Raw genomic sequence first — 25,661 nt, 5'->3', positions numbered from 1 at the left:
CGTGAGCACGAGGCTCCGATACCAATTGAAAGGATCAAGATGCCCAAGAGAGGGGGTGAATTGGGCTAATTCTAAATTTTCTTGCAATAATCAAATCCTACGGATAGCCCAATTAACCCCTTGTGCCTAGAAAAGTGTTTATATCAAACTAATGCACAACAACCTCTCAACCTAAGTTCCAAACTTACTCTAGCAAGCAATTCTTATGGAAATGAAGACAAGTATTGAAATGCTCAAAGTAAATGCTCAAAGTAAGTGCTCAAAGTAAATAGAGAGAGAGAGAGAGGAACGTGGCGATGTTTTGCCGAGGTATCGGAGAGTCACCACTCCCCACTAGTCCTCGTTGGAGCACCCGCGCAAGGGTGTAGCTCCCCCTTGATCCGTGCAAGGATCAAGTGCTCTCTACGGGTTGATTCTTCGACACTCCGTCGCGGCGAATCACCCAAAACCGCTCACAACTTGAGTTGGGTCACCCACAAGCTCCGCCGGGTGAACAGCAAACTCCCAATCACCACCAAGCCGTCTAGGTGATGGCGATCACCAAGAGTAACAAGCACGAACTCTCACTTGACCACACGAAGCCTAATGAGAAGATGGATGCACACTTTGCTACTCTTGATTTGCTAGTGAGGCTACTCTCTTGGATTCTCGAATCACAAACACCTCACTAGGACCTTGCTCTTCTTGGCACTCACAAACGTGTTTCTCAGCTGTTGGAATGAGCAAAAGATGCTCCACTCACGAGTGGAGCTTCTATTTATAAGCCAGCCTGAAAAATGAACCGTTATGAGCTTCTGCGGGATGACCGGACGCTCCGGTCGTGATGACCGGACGCTCCGGTCAGTTCAACCCGTGAAACAGTTTTCAAGTGATGACCGGACGCTGTCAGGGTCCGATCAGTACCGACCGGACGCGTCCGGTCGCTCTTGGATGCTTACTGTAAACGACCAGACGCTGGATACTCAGGGTCCGGTCACACTGACCGGACGCGTCCGGTCACTCTTTCCCAAGTCTGGACCCTTACTGGAGTCGACCGGACGCTGGCCCTCAGCGTCCGGTCACATGACCTCCCAGCGTCCGGTCATACCAGACTTGATCTTCTCGGTCAAATGAACTGACCGGACCCTGCGGCCAGCGTCCGGTCGCACCGGAGCCAGCGTCCGGTCAGTATTTGACCCTCCATTCACTTCCAACTTCCGAACAATATGTGAATGAAGTTTGCTCCAAAGGATCTTAGGCATTCATAGGAGCTACCTTGAGCTAGTTTTAACAAGTGTGCACCACACCTAACTCACTAGACTCAACTAGGTCAAGCTACCCGTTCATACCCCCCTTCATAGTACGGCCAAAGGAAAAACAAAGTCCTAAACTACTCTAAGTGTCTCTCCAACTTCAATCGACACTTAGAACTAGTTATCCTTAACCTTGTCGTCCATCCTTTGAAAACCGAAATGATTTCCATCGTAGGGGCATGACAACCTTGATTGCCCAATCGATCTCTATTACCATGACCTAACTTAATTGTCTCTGCAAAACACACGTTAGTCATAGTAATCTTGTATTGACATTAATCACCGAAATCCAACTAGGGGCCTAGATGCTTTCACATTATATAGATTAAACTCTCTTGTACAATAAATTGCTAATTATGCATATGTTTTGCTTTCTACCATATGTATGCATATATTTAGGGGAAGCTTAGTCTATATAATGTGAGAGTCAAATTTTGTGATCTATTTCACTCTATACACGAAGGATCACGAAATTTGACCCTCCCTTGTGCTACTAATGTCTTCCTTTTCGGTGTTTGATGCCAAAGGGAGAGAATTTGAAGGACCAAAGGCAAGCATCAAGTTGATGTCTACAAGTGGTAATAGTCCGAAAAAGGGAGAAAAGTGAATTATGGATTAGTCTAAGTAATGGGAGAATTTTCTTTAGAAAGATAGGCTTTAATCCATAATATCACATGGGGACATTTGCAAGGGCAAGACATGCTTTTAAGTAAAGTTTTAATTGGTATCTGTCAATTAGTATCATATAACCTTACCCTTTGCATTACAACCTAGCAAGTAGGTAGTTTTTAACTTCCAAATTCTAATTATTTGCTTGCTTTGGTCGTGTTGGCATCAATCACCAAAAAGGGAGAGATTGTAAGGAAAATGGACCCTTGGCCCATTTACTTTGGATTTTGGTGTTTGATGACCAACACAACCAAATTGGACTAATGAATTTGCAAGTGTTTATTTTGTAGTTCAATAGGGTGCAAGACATACTTGGACGAAGGCGACGTGATGATCCGATGATCAACACCTTAAGAAAGACCTTAGGAGCACAGGAAAAGACCCAAGACATCAAGCAAAGTCCAAGCATGAAGATAGGAACCAAGCCGTACGCAAGATCGCGAAGAAACGAGCTCGTAGAGGCGATCGGACACTAGACCGGACGCTGGAAGCGCAACCGGACGTTGGACCGGTGGCTCGGCAAACAGGCGACCGGACGCAAGGACCGGACGCTGGCGGCAACCGATCGGACGCAGGGCATCAGCGTCTGATCGAGTACAAAGAGGTTCCAGGCGCGCGAAACTGCGACCGGACGCATCCGGTGGCAGGCGACCGGACGCTAGCAGCGTCCGATCGGTGGTTCGCGGCTGCAACGGTCGGGACGACTGGACACGTCCGGTCAAGACGATTCAGCGTCCGGTCAGTAGCAGATTTGCGGGAGTTCAACCCCAACGGCTACTTTCTCAGTGGGGCTTATAAATACAACCCTCAACCAGTCATTTGAGGTGTGTGGAGCTGAGGAAACATACCAAGAGTGTTGATACACCATTTGAGTGATCTCCATATGCATAGTGCTTAGTGTTTTATTAGGTGATTAGCATAAGTGCTTTGCGAAGTGCTTAGGTTGATTAGACCACCGCTTATACGCTTGCTCTAGGTGTTTGCCTAGTGTTTAAGTGAGGTTTGCATACTTCTTGCCACCCCGTGTTTGTGAGCACAAGTGTTGTACATTGGAGGGGCTTGAAGTCTTGCGAGATCACACCAACCGCATTTATGGTGTGGCCGCCACCGTGTACTAGAGGGAACAAGGCCCGCGGCGTTTCGACCGGAAGCTTGATAGTGAAGACGGCGGGGAGCATCCGGAAGAGGCTTGCCGAGAGGCACATCGGAGACCCACTTGCGCGTGGGGAAGGCCCGAGGCTATCCACGGAGTTACCCGACCGGGAGCTTGGCCCTTGCGAGGGATTCCTTGCGAGGGGCTCCAACGAGGACTAGGGGAAGCTTGCGCGCTTCTCGATACCTTGGTAAAAATACCGGAGTCGTCGACGGGAGTTTGCATATCTCTACCTTGCTCTTTAAGCTTCCGCATTTATATTGATTACTTTACTACGTTTACGGTAGAGATAGCAACACACTAGCAAAATCATAGTTGCACATCTAGATAGCTTATCTATTGTAAAGGTTTTGCTAGGGTTAGAAAAAGAGGCCATAGTTTAGAGTTAGAATTTTAAGTTGCCTAATTCAACCCCCTCTTAGGCGTCACAGTCTCTTCACAGAGAATGCCTCCTTGCTATGTGGTATTTGAAGGGAAGAAACCTAGGATTTATTTTACAGGGTATGAGTGTGCTAAGCAAGTGCTTAGGAAAGAAGGGGCTATCTATCAGAAGTACAACAACTATGATGATGCTCTTAGAGATTTTAATGCAAGGGTACCTCAAGAACCCTTTGCTGTTATCAATTGATGCCCCTCATGGGGATGCATCATCATCCCATGAACTGGTGATAGCTAAAGGTTCTGAAATCTATCCTCATTTACATGGGTTGCAAGACTGTTGCAAAAATGCTGTCATCTTGATCTTGTTTATGGTTATAGTTGGTCTGTCACTCAAGCTGTTCATGTGCCACAGCTGTTGTTTTAATTAGGCCGATGATGACACAATAGAATGACTGCATTAGCTGGCTACATGCCACTTTGATTCATGTACTCTCTTTTCTGTTAACTTGTTGCCCTTCTCGGCTTGCCAAACTACTTAATTCTACTACTGTTCTTAATTTGCTTATGTGATTATGCAATATAGCCGGCAATGTATGTGTTGATTAAATGGAATTAGTCTGAGGCCTATGTCTTTTGTACATTTTCATTCAAAGTGTTTGCTTCTCTATTGATCATGCTGTTCTTCCTTCTCTTTGGACCAGGCCGAGCACAGCAGCTGGCAAACACAATCTGTGCTCGGCAGTTGGTGGCGGTTGGCGTTTGAGCCCGGCTGAGTATTGGGTCACAAACACCAGCTCGTCTGGGCCAGGCTGAATCAGTACAAGTGCGCAAACAAGCTGCGTTGTAGCAGTTGGGGCAGGCCTACCCACGCCTAGTCCGTTTGGGCTGGCTAGACCATGCTGGTCCAGGTGCGCAAACACGCCATAACTGACTAGCACAGGTGGGCGCGCTCCGCTGCGCCGGTTTTAGGTTCAGACCGGTCAACGTGGCAGGACATGCGAAATAATAAATCCGAAGTTGGTAGGTCATTTCCGGGTGAGTAGAATGATAGCTTGTTACATAACATGAGATACGATTAGGAAAGCATGTGGCTAAAAGCTGTGACACAAAACCATCCACGATTCACAATGAGCAATAATTGGATGGTGTGTGTGTGTATATATAGGCTGAATAAAAGAGGGAAAACGAAACTCTTCAGACACCGGTACGTTCTGTCCTCAGAAAAATGAGTACATTACTACGCTGTTATCATATTGATGCGGGATGCGGCAAGCGTGGCAGCCCTATGACGCCTCTCGTTGTGGTGCGGAGCATTGTGCTGACCATCCTACAAATACCAAACTTTTAAGCCATCTCAAAATCAGTACAACTCAGATATGCAGCCTCCGAATTATGGCCCCGTTCAGCTAGCAGGATTTTAGCTGAAATTGACTGAAAAATACTGTTCTAGCTAAATTATGGTGAAAGAAAAATACTATTTCGGTTGAAAAAAAGAAGCCGAACAAACTGAATATGGGGTAAGCCGAACGGAACCATATGAGAGAAAGAAAGAGCGTAAGCAAGAAAGTAGGATGCGACAAATGATGAAAAAAAATATTGTGTTTTACTTTCAGTAAATAATTATGTCTCACATAAACTAAGAACACCATAAAAAATATCAATGGAGTATGCACCTAGATACTTGAGAAATATATGATTCATGGAATCATGGTTTACAGTATATAAGTATATGCAATATGAAAGCAGTCGAACATGAACAGTAGTATATCCAGCGGAGATAACTGGGAAGGTACAAAATCAAAACTGCAGAGGTTAGCCACCATATTAGCAGAACAACAGGTGCACAGCACAAAAAAAAATTGTAGAGCTGAGAGTATATGATAAGGATAGGACGTATATATATGGGATAGGGCGGATATAAGCAAATAGCCAATTGCTACAGAGGCTCTGTTCGTTTCTCTTCTAATCTATTTTTTCAGCTTGTTTTTTTAGTCAGAACAGTATTTTTCTCTCACAACAAATCAGCCAGAACAGTGTTTCGGTTTGTTTTTTTCAACGAAGCGAACGTGGCCAGAATAGAAGAACAAAGTACACCTCATTGACTCAGTTCATAGATAACTGTGTTATGCAGGCATGATTAATGTGACAAAAAAAAAAGATGATAGGAGTTCACTTGTTAGAACATATAGCATGTGTTTGGTTGGAGGGTTCAACTGGGTTTGGGTTGGACTCATTTTTTAGAGTGTTTGGTTTAGAGAGGTGTGGGTTGGGTTCAGCCCATTGATGAAATATTCCAGTGAGATCTAGGTTCTTCCGATTCCACCAAAACAAGCGGACAGGGTTCGACCTAGCTGCGTGCGGAGCGTCTCGCGTGCGGTCGTGGTGCTACGACGGATCGAGCAGCAGTGGCCAGAGCGACCAACGAGCAACGACGGGGACAGCGCCCACGGCCGAGCCAAGTAGCTGCGGCGAGGGCGGCGCCCGTGGCCGAGCCGAGGAACTGTGGCGGTGCCGGCACCCGCGGCTAGGTCGAGCAGCGCCGCATGCGGCCTTGGAGCTACAACAAGGCTAGCTCTCGTGGCTGGGCCGACGCTCGCCGCTACGCCAAGCTGCAGCGGCGGTGGCCTCAAAGAGGGGAGCGGCGTGCGGCCTCAACGAGAGCGCGAGCAGGAGCAGCACGAGATAGAGGTAGAAGGAATTGAGAGGCTGCCACGTGGGCCCCACCAGTAAGTGACTCATCCCACTACACAAAACCTGTACAACCAAACACAAATCTGAGTTCAACTCAACCTCCTAAACCAAACATAGAACTGGGTTCGCCCCATCCCAAAAATCACCCTGGTGATCCCACAACCAAACACATGCATAGAGTTCAGCTCGATTTGAATATTGGAAATTAGCACGATTTGAACATTGGAAATTGCTTTAGCTTTTAGTTAACACAAAACTGGGGTTCAGAACCATGATAATGTGGTTTCAGGCATTAAACATTCCAATGCTGAAAAACAGTGAAGAGGTTATATTCCAATGTTTGCAAGGGCCATGAAAAAATAAACTCTCCTCTTCCGGGATGACGTGCTCCTGTAGTCCTGTATAACCAAGTAGAGTATGAGTCCGTACAAAAAATATTGTAGAAATAGAGATGGTCTTTGATCTGTTGTGAGACTATGTAACAATAGCAACCATCGAAATTCGAACATGCAAATCAACAAAATTGATAGACATTTAAACACAAACTAAGGATCTCCATTGGTATACTGAAAACGGTAAAATATATCCTTCCTATGACTACAAAATGGCTCAGTAGGCAAGGAGAGTGTACCCAACAGGAAAAAAACTAATGAGAACGTAACTCCTCTCCTGTGGAGGAAATGGGCAACCTAGTAGGTTTATTCTGCCTGTTCGCTTGATCGTATTTGGCTTATAAGTCATGGCTTATCAGCCAACGAACAGTATTTTTCTCTCACACCAAACCAGTCAACAGTACTTCCAGCCATGGCTTATAAGCCAAACCAGCCCAAACGAACAAAATCCAGATGCCAAATTTTCAGTCATATAGCCATTCCAGAATCCAGATGCCAAATTTCAGTCTAATAGCCAAATTTTCAGTCATATAGCAAAGAAACTTGAATCATATCTTTCTATTCTTTATATTGTAGGAGAAACCGAATGAACCATATAGCCATTACAGAATCCAGATGCCAAATTTTCAGTCATCACAATGAGAGGACACGTGAACTTGACTGCCTGAAATGCAACAACAACAACAACAACAAAGCCTTTAAGTCCCAAACAAGTTGGGGTAGGCTAGAATTGAAACCCAACAGAAGCAATCAAGGTTCAGGCACGTGAATAGCTGTCTTCCAAGCACTCCTATCTAAGGCTAAGTCTTTAGGTATATTCCATCCTTTCAAGTCTTCTTTTATTGCCTCTACCCAAGTCAACTTCGGTCTTCCTCTGCCTCTCTTCACGTTACTATCCTGACTTAGGATTCCACTACGCACCGGTGCATCTGGAGGTCTCCGTTGCACATGTCCAAACCATCTCAACCGGTGTTGGACAAGTTTTTCTTCAATTGGCGCGACCCCTAATCTCTCACGTATATCATCGTTCCGAACTCGATCCCTTCTTGTATGACCGTAAATCCAACGCAACATACGCATTTCCGCGACACTTAGCTGTTGAATATGTCGTCTTTTCGTAGGCCAACATTCTGCACCATACAACATAGCAGGTCTAATCGTCGTCCTATAAAACTTGCCTTTTAGCTTCTGTGGTACCCTTTTGTCACTGAAAAACATGGGGCATTCCGAGAAATGAACTCGGGACCTCTCGCACCCTAAGCGAGAATCATACCTGGAATGCATTTGGCTATAAGAAATTTGAAGACAAAATAAAGAAATATTAAATGTGAGGCAGCAAAGTCCATTTTAAATTTAAGCAAACTGAGTAAACAAAAAATTGAGGAGCACCTACAGTGCATTTGGCTAAGAGGTCCATAAAGATAAAGTAAAATTCTAATTACGCTAGCAGCTGTAAGCAGGAGGAGAACATGACCTGAGAAAATGTATTGTTTTGAGATTTGATGGCTGCATAAAGAAATAAAATGCATGTATGCAATTAGAAACTGAACATAAGCTCCTAACGGAAATCTGACAACGCTAGAAACAATGGCATACCTTTATAATTAGTGTATATATGAAGGGACCAAACCTTAGAGGGGTTGATTTGCATTCAGATGTGAGCTGTAGAACAACTTGACATTATATATTTTAGTCATCTCTCTATCCCAATCTGCAAAAGGGAACCATGAGATCTGCCTGTTGCTAGGTGTTTTATCAGCGCATCAGAAGAGTTGTTCTTTTCAGCATCTTGATAAAGCACTTACAATCCAATTGATTTTAAAGGGATATGAATATATTATAACAGGAACATACAATTCACATGCTACCGTTGCTGTAACCTGAAGAAGGTAGAAAGAGAAGAACCATAACCTAGTAAAATTCCTTATATTCCGATCTACACATTCAAAGGCACACTAACCTTAAAGTCTCATGTGCCTATCTGTTCAGCAGAAGGGCATGGCTGGCCGGCCTGGTCATTGGGCACGGAGGAACAGCAGCAGGACCTCTTCCTCTTTAGCTGTGGAGAAGAACTGCAGCAAGACCTAGTGGGTATGTTGAGCGCCGGTGATCGCGCGAACACAGAGCCCGGTCGCACCAGTTGAATGTGACGATCTGCTGAAACCCTAGTAGAAAAACTAATCGAGTTCGAGAAAAGGCAGGTTGAGATCGGGCAACTCGGAAGGGAGGCTGAGATCAGACACCAGATTGAGATTGAGGAGGGGACACGAAAGTGGCGACTTACTCGAGGACGTTGACCCCCGGACCTGCCCGCGCCTCCAAACGGCGTCGACGTTGCCGCCTCTCCGTCCTGATGCGCCCGAGCAGGCACCGGTGGGGCCGCATCCGCGGACGGCGTGGCAGGGGGTGAGGGGGGAGGAAGCCACCAGCAGGGCTAAGTTCATCTGCTCACGCCACGGCCAGGGGAGAGAGAGGCAAGGAAGCGGAGCGCCGAGATGGCGCAGGAGAGGCAAGGCTTTGTTTTAAGGGTTATCTGGATCACAGCCATTACAATTTTAAAACTTTTGAGTTACACCGTTATAATTCGTCTATTCAGACCATGCCATTATAATCTTTTCATTTTGAACACTTTTCAGGACGTTGGGTCCACGGGCAGTTAATTGTATTCTAGTATTGCCCAAAATACCCTCTACCTTTCTCAATCTCCATGTGACTAACGTGTGGTCCCACCCGTCATCTTCTTCCTTCCTTTCTTCCCCAAGCCCGCAGCAAGATGCCGCTCCAATGGAAACCGTCGCGCCAGTGCGCGTCCAAGCCCTCGTTGTGACTGGCGTGTCCCATATCCTGGTGCCGTACATCCAACCGCCTAAGCACCTCCTTCCCTATTGCCCTCCCCCCGTCGCCGCTGCGCTCTCAGTGTCGGTCGTCGACCTCTCGTTCCCCACCACGGCCAACGTTGTCCGTGCCGCGTGTGAGGATTAGGGCGCCTTCCACCATGTGGTCACCCATGGCGTGCGGGGGAGCTCCTCGAAGCAGTGTGCGGCCGACCTGCAGCGAGGCGGGAGGCGAGCGGCGAGTTGCGGCCATGGCGTCGGGCCATCGATGCGGGAGGCCGGGTTCGCAAGCGTGAGCGCAAGTGTCTAGCGAGGCAGGAGATGAGCTGCGGCCATGGCGTTGGACCGTAGTGCGAGAGGCCAGACTCGCGAGCACGAGTGGCTGCAACGAGGCGAGGGGCGAGCTGCGAGCTACGGCCATGGCGTTGGACAGTGGTGCGGGAGGTCGAACTTGCGAGCGCATGCAGCTGCAGTGGGCGGCCAGGCTTGCGAGCCGGAGCGGCGACATCGACGGCGAGGCACGAGCAGCTGCAGGCTTGTACGGCAGCACGGTGGTGCGCGACATCGGCAGCGGGAATCGTGGGGTCGCGCGATGCTGGCGCGAGCACGAGGCCGAGGGGGACTTTAATCCACCACGGGCATGGGTGTCAACTGCGGCGACAGTGGGCTGCAGCGCGGGCACAGAGCCCACCCGAGGCTGGCTGCATGCGGACCAGAGCCAGCGAGGGAAAGAGAGGAGGAACAAGACAGTGGAGCTCACGCGTAAGTGATGTGGGGAAAGGGAGGGGCAGGGGCATTTTAGATAATATGAAAATTGATAGGTCTGCAGGTGCATCCAACAGTATCAAAAGTGTACAAAGTGGCATATTTCAGACAATGGAAGAATTATAATGACATGGTTCCAAATAGATGAATTGTAGTGGCGTATTTCAGAAGTTCAAAAATTATAATGGCACCAATCCAAATAACCCTTTTTTAGGCGGAAGCTTAGGAGGCTTATCTGATCAGTCACGAGAACCTGTTGTCTGAATAAGCTGGGTGTTTGACTATCCTGGTTATTTCTGGTAGATTATCTATCCTAGATGTAAATTGACTTATGTATCCCTGAGGCTGATGATACCTCTTTTGGTTCGTCACAATGATCTAAATGTAATTGTGGGAATATTTTTTAAGTTTGAGATAGCAATATGGTTCCATTAAGTTGCAATGTACAATAATAATGGAAAATAACATCCATTTGGGTAATGTAATTGCTATAAAATACTCAAGTTTCTAACAATGAATCACCCAACCAACGCATTAGCAATAGCATCACAGAAAGCACCCATATTCATATCATCCGATGAACCACTACCATCAGCTAAAGAAACTTGGGACCCAACACCACTACTGTCTTCCACATAGGTTTCAAAATGTTCATCATATATGGCATTGTCTCTAATGAAATTATGAAGAGCCATGCAAGCAACGATAATCTTTGATTGCTTCTCAATTGGATAGCTAGGTAACTGCAAGAGAGTGCGCCACTTTATCTTGAGAACTCCAAATGATCGCTCAATCACATTTCGGAGGGATGCATGAGCGTAGTTGAACACCTCCTTCGATCCCACTGCATGATGACCATGTTGCCATTCGGGCACATGATACCTTTGTCCCTTGTAAGGTGCTAGATATCCTTTTCTATTAGGATACCCAGAATCAACAAGGTAATACTTGCCTTCAGGTGGATGTGGAAATTTATTCTTGTAGGTGACTAAAGTATCCAAAAATACCCGAGTGTCATTAGCAGATCCAGCCCAACCCGTGACAACAAATGTGAATCGCATATCGAAGTCACAAACCGCTATGACATTTTGTGAAGCATAACCATGTCGTCCAATGTATTTTGCCTATTCACTTTTTGGTACAGTTACAAGTATGTGTGTGCCATCAATGGTGTCTATGCAATCGTTGAAATGAGGCTAGAACCTAGCTTGCTGCAGTTTTGGATGAACTATACCAAAGTGTGGATCCTTAGGTCTTATGATGTCAATAGACAGTCTACAAATTGAGTCAAGTACCTCACTAAACATTCTACTGATAGTTTCTAATGAATGACCAAACCTATTTGCGACTTGTCTAAACGATTGAGGTGCACCACATGTCCACAGAAACATGCCTAACGTTTCCTTGGTACAAATATCTCTAGTTGATCTCAACCATAATTCTGAACCAAAGTCCGATGGAGGTGATGGAACACTGACCTTGTCATTCTAAACATGTTGTAGCACTAGACTCTATCATTTAGTTGGATTTCAACCCATTGTATCCATGTCATGACTGGTACATCCAGAACCACCTCCTTGTTTTTTACAATACTGCTAGTTGAGCCCATCAATTCCAATGCAATATATGCAACCATGAAATCATCATCAGTACCCGATTCATCCTGAATTGCATCCTCATCACTCGAGATGCTCATCTTGATTTCAGCACCTAAAATAGGTACACATTATGAAGCATGAGCAAAGGAATAGAGGGAGCATATACATGAAAAATTATTCGCACAAGCAAAATCATAACATAAATCGTCAAATAATGTGACCATTCCATAAAACATCAAATAATGTCTGGAAGTGAACGGTTAATTTTACTACATAACAACACTAATTTTTCCAGTCCTCCCATGCCCGCCTCAACCAATTAAGCCTCCCATTCGGTGTCTTCAAAGTAATGAACACATCACGATTTTCCTTTTTCTTAAGAAGTTGGGTGGCATAGTAGTGTTCATCACTCCCTTCTTCAGCACCATCGTTAATGACTTGCTCCAATATAGCCCCAATCACATCTCTAACATGATCAATCGCATGAGAAGTTACTGAATTTTTGCTACTTTGGGCCTTCTTCTCATATGTGTCGACCAACCTCTTCATAAGTTGATCTCTATATGTCTTCTTTTTCTTTCCTGAGGGGGAACCTTGAGCTAGCCTTTTGTTAGCATTTGGTGTGACATGTGGTGAACCTCTCCCTTCGACTCTCTCACTATCACCATCACCATGACCGCCCTCATGCTCCTCACCCTCTCCATCATCATGACCACTTCTAGGAACATAGGATGTCTCATTAGTCACACTAATAGCATCAAACATTATCTGCATCACATCCTCGTGCTCAAGAACTGCATATTTAAAACTTATATATTTTGGCATAGCCTAAAACATTAAATGATAACAATTAGAGGATGACATGCCGATGAGTACTAAAATACAAAAGATGACATCTCAACTACTCACCGTATTTTGTTCTGCCCACCATTTATCACTGGCAGAAATGCATCCGGTCACAGGATTCCTTCCCAACCCAGCGGCTCTCATGTTCAGCCCCCGTTCGCTTCGCTGAAAAAACCAGCCGAAACACTGTTCTGACTAATTTGTTGTGAGAGAAAACACTGTTCCGACTAAAAAAAAATAAGCTGAAAAGTATGAATTATAAGACAAGCGAACAGAGCCTCAAGGTTTTCCACTGTGCATATTTCTTCTTTAGTACATCCCATCTGTTCTTCATTTGCTCTTTGTCATATGGCCTCTTTGTTCGCTCAAAGAACTTCTTCACCAAATTAGCATAACCCACACTATTCAAGCAATTGTGTGGCCTGTTATGGGCAAGCACTTCTTCTACACATATTTTATTATAAACATTGGCGACTGAAAGTGCATCTAGCCCTTTAGTGAGTTTTGAATGATTGAATGACAACGTGATTAAAGGTCTAACCCATTTACAAACTGTGGACAGGTAATAGGTTATCTCACAGGTACTTAATGAAAGCCAAAATGATATGTTGTTGTATAAACAATCTAGTTCAAGCATAAGACAACAATGCAAATGAAATTCATGCAAAGACTTAGTTATTGTGGGATTTTCATATACTATGTGAAAGCAAGCCCGGTAAAAAATAGTTGATGAGACATGAATGATTGCATATGAAATGGTCTCATATTTGAAGCTTGCTAAATTGAAATGAAAAAGATAACAATACAAATAAATGGATGATTCAACACAAGATGTGACTTGATGGCTTGAGATGGTGAAGATAGCAAGAAAAGGCTTTGAGGTACTAAGCAAGGGTGAAGGGCAAGCGACGGCTTGACGGCCGAAGAACCTAACTAGGGTGAAGAAGAAAGTACTTACATTTAGTTGAGGTACTAATCAAGCTATGATGGTCATGTCAATGTGGAGGATCAAATCACTATTGGATTGTTTGATGGAAGTGACTTGATACATTTAGGATTATTCAAATTTGATGAATGGAATCAAGTCACATGCTCAAGATGGCTATGCTCAAGTGAAAAGATCAATATCAACATGTTGGCACCCTCAGTTGATGAAGATTGGAATACACGGCTTCGGTTGAAAGAGATCAACTCAAAATGTTTAAATTCGTTATACTTTTAAATTTGAGTTAATAGGAATATCATACTATTAAGAGGGATGCATCATGTTGATAGATAATGTTTCATAAGTGCTCAAGCCAACCCATGTGAGTTTTGAGTGTTTGAGAGATAAAAGAGCTAATCTGTTTTTGCTGGTCTGGCAATACCGGAGATACCGGACGTGTCCGGTATGTGCTCATCCATGATAAAATTCTTATTGTTCTTGGGTTGGTTCATCGAAAGTTCCGATGTGGGTCGGAAGTTTCGATGGTCGGGAGTTCCGACATAGGTTAGGAGTTCCGACGTTTCATGCTTAACTGACTCAGAGGTTCACTATCCTGGTCATACCGGACGTGTCCGGTATGGACGACCAGAGGCCAACGGCTAGTTTTCAAAATGCCTTAGGGTCGAAAGTTCTGACGTGAGTCGGGAGTTTCAACGGTCAGAAGTTTCAGCATGCGTCGGAGTTCCGACACCTCACAAACTTCAACTCAGTTACCTAGTTTTCAAATATGCTGAGGGTCGGGAGTTTCGATATTCATCGGGAGTTCCGACGCCTCACATTGTCACTGTAACTTAGTTATCGTTGGGGTAGTATAAGTTATACCGGACGTGTCCGGTATGCATGGCAACTGCTATAAAACGACTAGTTTTTCTAAGGGGGCTATAAATATCCCTAAGCCTCCACCTTTGGAGGCTGTTGATCCTGCTAATACACACACATTTTTTAGCCTTGCCAACTCTCCCAACCCCCTCTTAGTGATTGATTGATCATATTTGCCAAATCAAATTGTGGGTTGAGTGAAATTCAAAAAGAGAGCAATCCATCCACTTGAGCACTTGTGTATATTGTCAATCTCATGATTTGCATTTGTTACTCTTGGACTCTTCGGTCCTAGATGACTAGGCATCGCTAGAGAGCACCCGAGAGATTGTGGTGTGCCTTAGAAAGTTTGTAATGGTCGATTCCGCCGCCTCGAAGTCCACTAGTGGAAGGAGAAAAAGGAGTTGGAAAAGACTCCAGCTAGAGTGACCTTCGTGGTACCCTCTAGGGCTGACCTTCGCTAGGTCGCCCACAGCCCCCTCAACGGAGAGTAGGACTCGAACGAGTCCGAACTTCGGTTAATATCGTGTCTCAATTCGTATTTCATTTGATATTTGTGTTGCTCCAGCTCTTGTGCAGGTTCTCTGTGTATATTATCATCTCTAATAGGTATTGTAGTTTGGCTTGAAGATAGAAATCGAAAGGAGCAAGTTGGGGCTGCTCTGTAGAAATCGTGTATACCGGACACGTCCGGTATTTCCTACCTGTGCTAAAAAATATTTATTCTCTATTCTAACTTTATATTGCAGGGTTGTAGCTTCTAGATATATTCTTTATACCTTGTTTACTCTGTGGCTAACTTGTGAGGGGTGGTATTACTCTTAATTTGGAGTTTCCATTTTGGAAACTTCCTTTTTCTAATTGTTTCCGCATTTAAAGGTGTTAATTTTCAGAAACGCCTATACACCCCCTCTAGGCGGCATCCTAGGTCCTTTCAGCGACAAAAGGATCCCATTTTGCTTGAGGCTTGGCTACTTTTTCCATCTATAAAGTGCAACAAATCTGAATTTCTAGCAGCAATACCATGCATCGAGGAGTTCTACCAACTACACTACTGCCTGCATTGAGCTATGAGCTAACAAAAATGACATCTGAGGTGGGAAGCCGATGGTCACGTCCTCACCTTTGTAGGAGAGCCGACGGTGTGGAGGTGAGGGGAGCCGACGGTGGTGAGCCGACGTCCAGGGGTTGCAGCCAGCGTCTAGGGGCTGCAGCCGGCGTCCAGGGGCTGCAGTCAGCCTCCACCTGGGAGTGCAGCCGGTGTCCTGGGGCTGCAGTCGTCCTAGGGCTGCAGGTCCTGAGTAGATCCGCCTGACCTCCTAGGGCTGCTGCCGGCCTCCTCCTGGGGCTATAGCCAGCGTCCTCGGGCTGCAGCCGGCATGGGCTGCAGGTGGGGAGTAGATCCGACCGATCGCCTAGGGCTACAGGTGGGGGAGGGGAGGGAAGGGGAGCCGGCGGTGGAGAGTAGATCCGGCTGGCCGCTGGCGGATCTAGCCAGTGGAAGGCGGTGGTCGGTCTGGAGGGCCCCCCTGCGCTGCCTACCATTGAGGGAAGGGGAGCGGGGAGGGACCGCTGCCTATCGGTCCGGAGGGAGCCCTGCGCAGGCTGCCGGCCCGGACGGAGGGGACGAGGGAGGCGACAATGGGGAGGAGAGCCAGCGCCGGATCTGGCTGGAGGGGATGAAGGAGGGAGGCGGGGTGGGAAGAGCCAGGCGGCGGCGGGGAGGGAAGCCAGCGTCGTGAGCGCGCATGGGTCAGGACGGAGGGGTCGGGAGGGAGGGGTAGGGAGAGGAAAAGCACTCGCGATTTCCAAATCGCAGCCCTTCGGGCGCCATTTCAATCGCCGTTGTGGGAAGGAAAGCGAACGCGGACACCGCGTTTGCGATTGATGCTGTCGCGAGCCGTTTGGCGGGCGTATCCGGCTTCTCCCGTCGCGAACGCACGTATCGGCGCAAACAAACAGGGCCTTAGTTCCACAGCAGCGCCGCGGTGTTTTATTTTAATTAACGCGAAGAGGCAGGTGGCAGGAGGATGTGGCGCGATCACACATGCGAAGGGATGGGCCCTTGCCAACGCCAAATACACGCGTGACGCAGGTATATACCGTATACCGTATATGCAAACAGTGCCTGATGGCCTATTCACGGTTGAGGGTTATTATCGTTACATTATGTGTATCAAACTAACCGCAACTCTAAACTCTAAGAGACTTTATATATGTTTCTTAATTGCTGGGAATACAAAATTTGATAAAAAAAACTCTAATAGCTTATTTATTTGGTTATTATCCTAATATATCATCTTTTGCTCCAGATTTCTCACTGGCCAAAAACAGAAAACTAGAATGACTCTCAAAGTACACACAAGATATATAAAAACTGTTGAAGAACGAAAAAAATGTAGAAAACAATTTTTATGCAAATGACTCTTCAAAAGATGATTTAGACTCTTAGCAATTTACCAGGTCTCCTATCCCTTCTTTCCAATATTCGGCTATAGGAGATCTTTCAAAAACAATTTCAATATATAAGAGTGCTGTGCTGCAGTAGATTACTCAGAATCAACACTTATATCTATTCTTACACATGGAGCCCGCGTGTTATGGTCAAATCCACTTATCTTCTTTTCCCTTTCTGCACTACAGAGGCACAAAACAACCGGAAAAAAAATCATTGTTTAAGTGACTCAATCTCAGGTTATTATCCCCATAATGAAAATGATTATGAAACTATTCTAAAAAAGATTATGAAACCTTTGCTCCAATCATTCCCAAAAATGTAGAGTTTTGGGGTAAGAAAGGAAACCATGAGACCGTTGACACTCGTCAAAGGTCATCTCACGGTTTTTCACACTCATCAAATAAAGGCCATCCCACGGCTTAGTTATGGTGTATGGCTATAATAATATAAACCCATGTACCTTGCGGTGGCGTAGGTTGAACATTTTGCACTATGGTACGATGAGTGGCTCGTTAGTTTGGCTAAGAGCAACTAAACTCGGTGGGATACGAACTATAGGTTCTATTTTTGCCTGAACAGAAATCGCAATTCTCGAAGCATGGTATTGCCCAAACTTGTTCAACCTTTGAAATAACTAGGCAGGTAGGCGCGCTTCGCCGCGCCTGTATAGGGTGAGCTGGTGGCCTATGCGGTATTGCCCAAACTTGTTCAACCGTTCGCTGGTCTGAACTTTGGCTGAAACAGGCTGAAAAACACTGTTCCGGCTGAATTGTTGTGAGAGAAAAACACTGTTCCGGCTGAAAAAACAAGCCGAACAAGCCAAATTTAAGACAAGCGAACGGGGCCATAGTAAAATGTTGGCTATAGTATTTTATTAACTTACATATGAACAACAGAGTGAAGTGCTGTTTTATATTAACTCAAAATTACATTAGTTATTGATACAAAAAAAATTGCATTAGTTATAAGTCAGATATTGCCACACAAATGTACAGGCTCTTAGAGGAAGTGAAAATAGTTGTAAATGAGGTAGCATCATATTATTGTCACACAAACAATCCAAACACGTATACAAAAGTACAACTGCTCATGCTGCTTATTGGAACCTCATGTTAGAATTAATTAGTTAGCTAGTGCAGAAACTATTGCATTTCTTTGTTGTTGTCCCAATGTTCTCTCTGCAACATTCTTTTTTCCATCGGCAAATTCAGGTACACTTGAGAACATGCAGATTTTTTAAACAACCAAACATTCATGGTCATACAGAGTTCAGATGAGCAGCTCAAGATCTTTGACAATAATTTCGGTACCTGTAGGGTTCATGATAAGAGCAGAGCAACTATCAATATCAATAGGGCTAAAAACTGTTACATGAAACATTTTAGCAAATAAGAATAAATGAATGTATCACCTATTGGAGGAGATTAACTATCTGCTTATTCTGTACCGAGTATATTTATTGCCTAAACAAAAAAAATATCTTAAGAGAACTTTGTCAGTAGTTAGTTATTTCAGCCTATGATGAGTAGCAGGAGTGCAGGACAATGGATTCATGTTAGAACCTCACATGACACTTTTCAGCAAAGATGAATAAATCAATGTATCTGTTCATATTTTCACATATTGTATGCATTTCATATGGGGGTTCATATTGTAGGCAAAAAAAAAAACATATAACAACAGAAATTACAGAAGGAAAATTATATCCCAGTTAAATTCACTTTCAGTTTCTGTCCCACTTTCTACTCATCTAACTCACTTAAGATCTTGTGAGTTTTTTTAAAAATATATATATATATATATATATATATACTGCGGTTTGATCAGTTTGCAAAATGTGTACCTCCCAGCTGTAAGATCGTTCCTTAACTTGTACGCTTCAAAAAAAATGTTAGAGAAGAATTAGCACCACAAACATATACCCCAAGCAAAACAGCCGGTCTCTATTGGCGTACCTTCAATCTGCGAACTGCATTCTTATGTAGACAGGGATTTGCCAGATCATTTTAGGACAGGTACACTGGAAACAATGATATATGGACTGAAGCACAAAGCAGGCCAAGGCAGGAGTGACGTGAAACAGAAGGCATCAATTTTATTGGACCTAATCCCCGCTCGATTGCACCCCCTGCAAGTCCGAAGACCGGTGAAAAAAAATGGATATGATGAATTTTGTACATGGTTCAGTTCCGTGCATACCATGAAGCAGCATGAGCGGTATCAAATCTATTTGTATTGGCCAAATCAGGCAAATGGCTAGATTAGGCATGATTCAAGGCGATGAACGGAAGAATTATATGAAATAACCTGCAATCTGCTCACCTAACCACATTAGGTTGTCCCAACCCCAGCATTTAAAAGGTCTAAGAAGCATATTGATTGGTCGCTCAAAGAAAGAGATGCAATTGGTGTACTGACCAGATCTGGGAGTCCCGGTTACAGGTGATGTAGTGAAGCGAGCTGCGGGAGCATTGGCTGGTCTGCGGCTGTGGCAGTTGTGATAGGATCTTGGCATAAGAAACAAACTATCTCAGTTAAAGAAAGAAACACATTTTTTAGGTTTGACATAACAAATCATATAAAATAATTTATGTAAATGTCAGGTACGGTGCAGGCCATTGCTAGCTGTTGCTGATCATTATGAATGGCCAAGAAAATACAGGTTCAGCATAGCATATGGCAAACCTGGTGACCAACACATGCATAATATATGACACTTTATATCAGTCATGACTCATCACATTGAGAAAGCTTATAATCAAGCTAGATTTAATGGTTTTGAATACTAAAGATCACAAAAGAAAACATCATGCCTTGCATTAAATACAAATAAAATGTAGAAAAATTTATAGCATGGCCCTGAAAGGAACCAATGAGCGTGAAAGGTCTGTGCATATGTAATAGATAGAGAAAATTGTGAAGTCGTAACTAACAGCATGAGAAATTCAGGTATGATGTTCACACTGCAAACCTTTACTGCTCATTTAAGATTAAATCCATAACAACCAAAACTGAAGTATGCATTAGATAAAAGTGTCATATTCTATTTACTTCCTATACACCATGGCAACAAAAATGTTTTGCAGCTTTGAATCTAGTTTAAACAATTGCTACTAAAGCAGAATTGAAACGCATTGGAAAAGAGGAGCCGGAATTTCATAATAGATCAATTCAGCATAGTAAAGCATATATGATTGTAACGAAACTAAAAAAACTAAAAACCAGAAGAAATTGCTGTAATTGTTATCTAAATCATGCCAACCATAAATCAAAATGCTCACTTCCTTGTATCAAATGCTGACTTGTACAAATTGTGATCAATTATCAAATCAGTGTTCCAGAATCATAATCCCAGTAGTACATGTACATGCCTTCAGCTATGAGCAAAAGCAAACAACCACAAGAGAGGAGAGAGAAAAAACACTCACCACTGTACCCGCCTCCAGTTTCATCATCGCGGATGAGCCCAGGTCACGTCATGGTGTAGTCTACAGCGTCGGCGGCGTATACGCGCACTGGAGCCTATCCGTCGTGCGCGCGTATAAGACTGCGGGCCGCGCCGCTCGCTGGGCCGGCACGCACACCCAACCGAAGAACATAAGACCACGACGCCGTGGCCACCGGTGTACGGCTGTGCCGTGCGCGTATGGAGGCGAGACTCCGGGAGCTGGGAGCGCCCGGGAGACGGGCTGCGGCGGAGTCACAGCAGGCGAGGCTGAGACCGAGGCGTGGGAGGCGACCGGCCACGCCGCCACGAGATCCTGGGACCGGGGCCGAGGCCGAGGCCGAGGCCGAGGCGAGCGACCGCGTCTTGAAATAGCGGCGACGGGACGACGACGGCCTCCGTAGCAGGCGCGGCCTACGCGGCGCGAGAGCCGGCACCGGCCGCCACGTCGCCTCCCATCACCTCTGCCTCCCTCAGCCGATCCCTCCTCCTTCCGAGAAGGCCGCCAGGCACCCGGCGGGGGAACGGGAGGAGGTGAAGCGGATCTGTGGAAGGAAGGCAACAGAGAGGCAGCTGGCGGCATGCAGTGCCGGTCCTATGATTTTGAGGGCCCTCTGGCGAACTTGTCGCGACGGCTCCTCTCAATAAATGTTTCTTAGGTAACATTTTAAAATTCTAACACCTGACCTAAATTACAAGAAAAACATGACTATATAAGTGCAAAGTACTAGACAAAAATTGAACAAGAAAAAAAACCTAGGGCCTAGACAATTTGGATATGAATTTATTCAGAACTAAGATTCACAAATCATAAAAAGGGCAGAAGGCAATAACGAAGATCAGATGTCGTCGTCTTCGTCGAGCCCTGCTTCAGCTGCCTGGTCGCCGCCGCCGTCAGAAACGCCGTCGTCTGGCTTCTGGAAGACTGAAACTCGGGCGGCGGTGTCTCGGTGATCTGCGCTGGTGATTGCGTGGTGAATTAGTGATCGGTGCTGCGTCTCTCGCAGTCTCCTGTCTCGCCAGAAGTCCGGAAGTCGCGACTCGCGATCGCTATGTGCGCGTGTGCGGGTGTCGGCGGCTCGGCTCCTTGCCTCCCGGAAAGAAAGAGGCCGACGACTCCTTTTGCTGATGGGCCGCTGCATCTTCTCATTAATCTTAAATCCTAATGGACAATAGCTAAAGGGTATGGAGTATTATATACTTGGGCTTGGGCCCCAATCCCGCGAGGGCCCTCGGCCGTCGCACCTCTTGCCCTCCCCTTAGGGCCGGCACTGGCGGCATGCGGGAGCGCGGCGGCCGATGGGGACGAAGCGGAGGCGTCGAGGCGTGAGGCGTTTTTCTTTTGACGGGTGCTGAGGGAGGGGAAGAGGGACAAAGCGGAGGCGTCGAGGCGTGAGTTTTTTTTTTTTTTTGGCCAGAGGCGCCTGTGGATCGTTGAATGGACTGGGAGACAGGAAAAGGAGGCGGACACACGCACGAGGCACGTGGATGCGTCCGATTTGTAAACAGTAAATGTACAGTAGCTGAAGCGCTCTCGTCGCGCGGATGCTAGGAGCTTTATGGAGTTTCATATTCAATGACGTACCATACTGAGGGTGCTCTTGAAAACTTGTTGCTGATGTATTCAACAACATAAACCCTCTCTGGATAACCCCTCGAGTGCTAAGCTTCCGTGAGGGCCCCGGAGAGTTTCGATGCTACTTTTCAGATCTCCCGCGCGCTGCCCGCTGTCAGACTCAGAACCAACGCCTGGTTTAGTTCCACTCCAAATTTCCAAAGAGTGCTACAGTACCTATCACATCGAATGTTTGTGGCCCGTGCATGGAGCATTAAATGTAGACGAAAAAAACTAATTGCACAGTTTGGTGAGAAATTACGAGACGAACGTTTTGAGCCTAATTACTCCATAATTAAATACTAATTGTCAAATAAAAACGAAAGTGCTACAGTAGCCCCAAATTCTAACTTCCTGCCACTAAACATGGACCAAGCTCCAATGTTCACCTCTGGTGGTACCTGAAGCCAATATTTGCCTCGGCTAAAGGACACCGTGCAAGCCCTATGCTCTAAGCTATGGTGGGAGAGCTTTGGTGGACGACTGACTGACTCGGTCGGCTGGATTTACGCTCCAGTGCTACTCTTCAATGGAGCATCGGAGAGTTGTTCCAACGCACCAAACTCTCTTCTCGAACATTTTTTTTTTTGAAACGGCTAACTTCAACGGATCTCCCACAGAATGACATCATATATAGCACCGAGCTAGCATTTTCAAAAGTTTGCTCCGCATCACTTGATCTGAACATAATCATTGTTAGATCTCACGTAGCAACACTAGATAATTGTCTTTCCAGCGAGTTTTTTTTTCTTAACAGTACAACTATCTATCGTAAACTTTATCTCAATCTTCTCTGATAACCCATGTTATTCCACTAATATTGTCACTCAATTACAGACACCCAAACGAGTCTTTCGCTGTTTATATTGGTAGAGTGTGGTGAACTTATCCATGAGAAATTGAAATTCTTACAAAATCCATTTCAAAATATAATTCCTAACTTTGGTTTGGGATGTTAAAACATTTTGTCTAGTTTTCCTTAAGCCACGACTCTTTCATTTGGATTACAAATTAGGGGCACTTTAATCAATTTTCAGACTAACAAAGTTAGAAAACCAACCGATGAGGCAGCTGCCATTGTCCATTTTAGGGCTTCCCCAATGCACCACGCTGGTGTGCTGCCTCATCTTCCACATCCTCACCAAGCTAACATGTCACACTCAATAGTGGTCTCTAAGGTTGAAAACGGACGATAAAAAATCCCGTTCCGACCCGTTCCGTTTTCTACTTTCTTCCGTCCGTTTTTGTATTTGTGGGATCCCGTTTCCGTAATACGGAAACGGGAAAGGGGTTTTTCCGTCCATTTCCGCGAGATCCCGTTTTTATCTAGAATTGACCCGTATTTATTCCGTTTTTCATCCCGTTTTCAATCTATGTGAGATATGTCTAGAAATTTATATGTTCATAAACCTACTAATCACAAATTATGTATGTTAATATGTTAACACATGGTATACTAGTGAATATTGGACCGATAATTTCATACGTTTATATTATTTTGTGACTTTGTTCATGTATACTCAAGAATATTTCATCATGTTATTCTAACTTATTTTTTCGGCTCTCTGTCCATATTTGTCTGTTTTCGTATATCCCCATACGTTTTTAATTCTGTTTTTTTCTCGAACCCGATTCCGTTTCCGCTAAAAATATAGAAACAGAAATAGAAGAGGAGTTTTTCTGTCCATTTCCGTCCGTTTTTATCTTAGTGATCTCACAGATTGTCATATACTCCTGCAGAAAAAACAATAGCCTGGTCTGACAAAAGAAGAAGACAGCACTTGAGGAGCACGATGGGCAAGGAAGCCACTCGATCACCTTGCTTTCTTGGCTGACAAAAAGCTGCAGCCTGGATAGAGGATGGCTGCTTGTGTTGGAAGACTTTACGGACACCTTTTGTCCTCAACTCATAAATGCCTAAGTGGTCTGCACTTTCTCTTGCTAACATGTAACTCCATATAGCTCCTACAATCGGCGCATTCTCGGCGCCCCTGGTTACTGTTCACGTTCGTTTGACCAACTGGATCGCGCCTTATGCGTTTGATTGCGCTGGCCCACCCCAGCCCCTCCCGCATTCGCGTATTGCCACATGCTCTGTTCCGAGAGCTCGTGCGTATCAAGACCTCCTTTTAGTGTCCTGTGACTGGTCCGGCGCATCGCCTCCTCCACGATATTTTCCTCGCTCCGTCCGTCACCTGCTCGCCTCTTCCTCGCTCCCTCCGTCGCATTAACAGTCTATGGTAAATAAATTGTCTGCCCAACACCTCTCCCCGTTCGCCTCTTCTTCACTCCCAGCGGCCGCGCTTACTCTTCTCTGGCCACGGCGCGCCGATGCCGCGCGCAACCCTGCCGGTAGCTGCGGCCACGGACGCGGCGGCCGGCACTGCTGGCACCTGCCTGCGCCAGAACGAAGAGGCGGCGACGACCACGCCTATTGCCTCCGTTGGGCGTGCCCTTAGACGCCAACAGAAAAAGCGTAAACATATGTCTATATAAGGTCCTGTTTTGTTTGCAGCTACTAAATTTAGTCTCTCCTAAATGGTTTAGTCCCATTTAGTCACTACAGAGTTGCTAGAGAGAACTAAAGCCTTTTTAGTCTCATTTAAGGTGTGTTCTTTTCCATGGGAGAAGGAACTAAAGACTAAATTTTAATCCCAATTAGTCCCCTTAAACCAAACACCAGGCACTAAACATAGGGACTATGGACTAAAATGTAGTAGTCCCTTGAGGACGGCTAATTAGGACTAAACAGCTCATATGACTCCCTCTCTCTCCTCCCTCGCATTCTCTCTTCTCCCCTTTAGTTTCTTTTAGTCCCTAAAAACAAACATTATTTTAATTTCTGGTTTAGTTTCTGTTTTAGTTTCTAGTCCCATGACTAAAGAAAAGAACACACCCTTAGTCAAAGTGTTTGGATAAAAAATGACTAAATATGATTAAATGAGACTAGATTTAGGAGCTCCTAGCTGAACAAACACCCCCCAAGCAGTGCTTTCTTATGAGAGAAAAAATGCTGGCAGAGGGACATATAGCCTGTTTGGCTAGCTGGACTAGATCATGAATTATTTACTGCTGACTGGTTTAACTAATTTAATATAAGAGAAAAATACTGTTCTAACTTATACTCCACGACCGGATACGATCGTTGAGGGACTGTCGAACACGCTGATAAAGGGTTGAAGAATCTAACCAAATTCGGAAACAGCAGGTGAAACTTGCCACTCCTGCAGATGTAAAGCTCACTGCCCAGTGCCCACCTAAAATCCATTGGAGTGAAAGTGTGTCCGAACGAAACGGAAAAGAATCCCACTGACTTCCCGCGTCACACTGGCACGCAAACGCGGTACGCCCATCCTTCCCTGACAAGGTGTCCCCAAAGGTCATCGTGCTTGAAGATATAGCCCATCGCCACGCTGATCAGACGTTGTATGACACGTAGGGTCAAGGAATAATTGACCCACATGGCAAGGGCCTGTTTGGTTTTTACGGGAGCTACTAAAATTCCTGTCACATCGAATATTTGAACATATATATAGAGTATTAAATATAGACTAATTATAAAACTAATTACACAACTTGCGACTAATCTGCGAGATGAATCTTTTAAGCCTAATTAGTACATGATTTGACAACGTGATGCTACAGTAAACATATGCTAATAATGGATTAATTAGGCTTAAAAAATCGTCTCATAAATTAATCTTCATCTATATAATTA

The 25,661-nt window shown here is 45.1% G+C and overlaps 2 long non-coding RNA genes and 1 pseudogene across 3 annotated transcripts; all 3 read right to left on the bottom strand.

Annotated features, from left to right (window-relative positions):
• Positions 1-6,013: 6,013 nt before the first annotated feature.
• LOC136452646 (uncharacterized) lies at positions 6,014-9,086 on the bottom strand. 2 transcript variants are annotated; one of them, XR_010758871.1, is made up of 5 exons: positions 8,863-9,086; positions 8,539-8,755; positions 8,175-8,289; positions 7,852-8,084; positions 6,014-7,242 (listed from the first exon to the last, which is right to left on the bottom strand). It is a non-coding gene; the product is annotated as an uncharacterized lncRNA (long non-coding RNA). The 2 variants fall into 2 exon arrangements; XR_010758870.1 differs by having other exon boundaries at positions 6,014-8,084; positions 8,863-9,085.
• A 1,609-nt stretch (positions 9,087-10,695) lies between these two features.
• On the bottom strand, positions 10,696-12,549 carry LOC136454947 (uncharacterized; annotated as a pseudogene).
• A 5,285-nt stretch (positions 12,550-17,834) lies between these two features.
• On the bottom strand, positions 17,835-20,883 carry LOC136452645 (uncharacterized). The gene is made up of 5 exons (XR_010758869.1): positions 20,312-20,883; positions 19,302-19,390; positions 18,839-19,011; positions 18,295-18,760; positions 17,835-18,193 (listed from the first exon to the last, which is right to left on the bottom strand). It is a non-coding gene; the product is annotated as an uncharacterized lncRNA (long non-coding RNA).
• Between the last annotated feature and the right edge of the window lie 4,778 nt (positions 20,884-25,661).

The sequence above is a fragment of the Miscanthus floridulus genome, chromosome 5 (assembly GCF_019320115.1).
Source record: "Miscanthus floridulus cultivar M001 chromosome 5, ASM1932011v1, whole genome shotgun sequence".
NCBI lineage: Eukaryota > Viridiplantae > Streptophyta > Magnoliopsida > Poales > Poaceae > Miscanthus > Miscanthus floridulus.
This window is presented reverse-complemented; position numbering and strand designations above follow the sequence as displayed.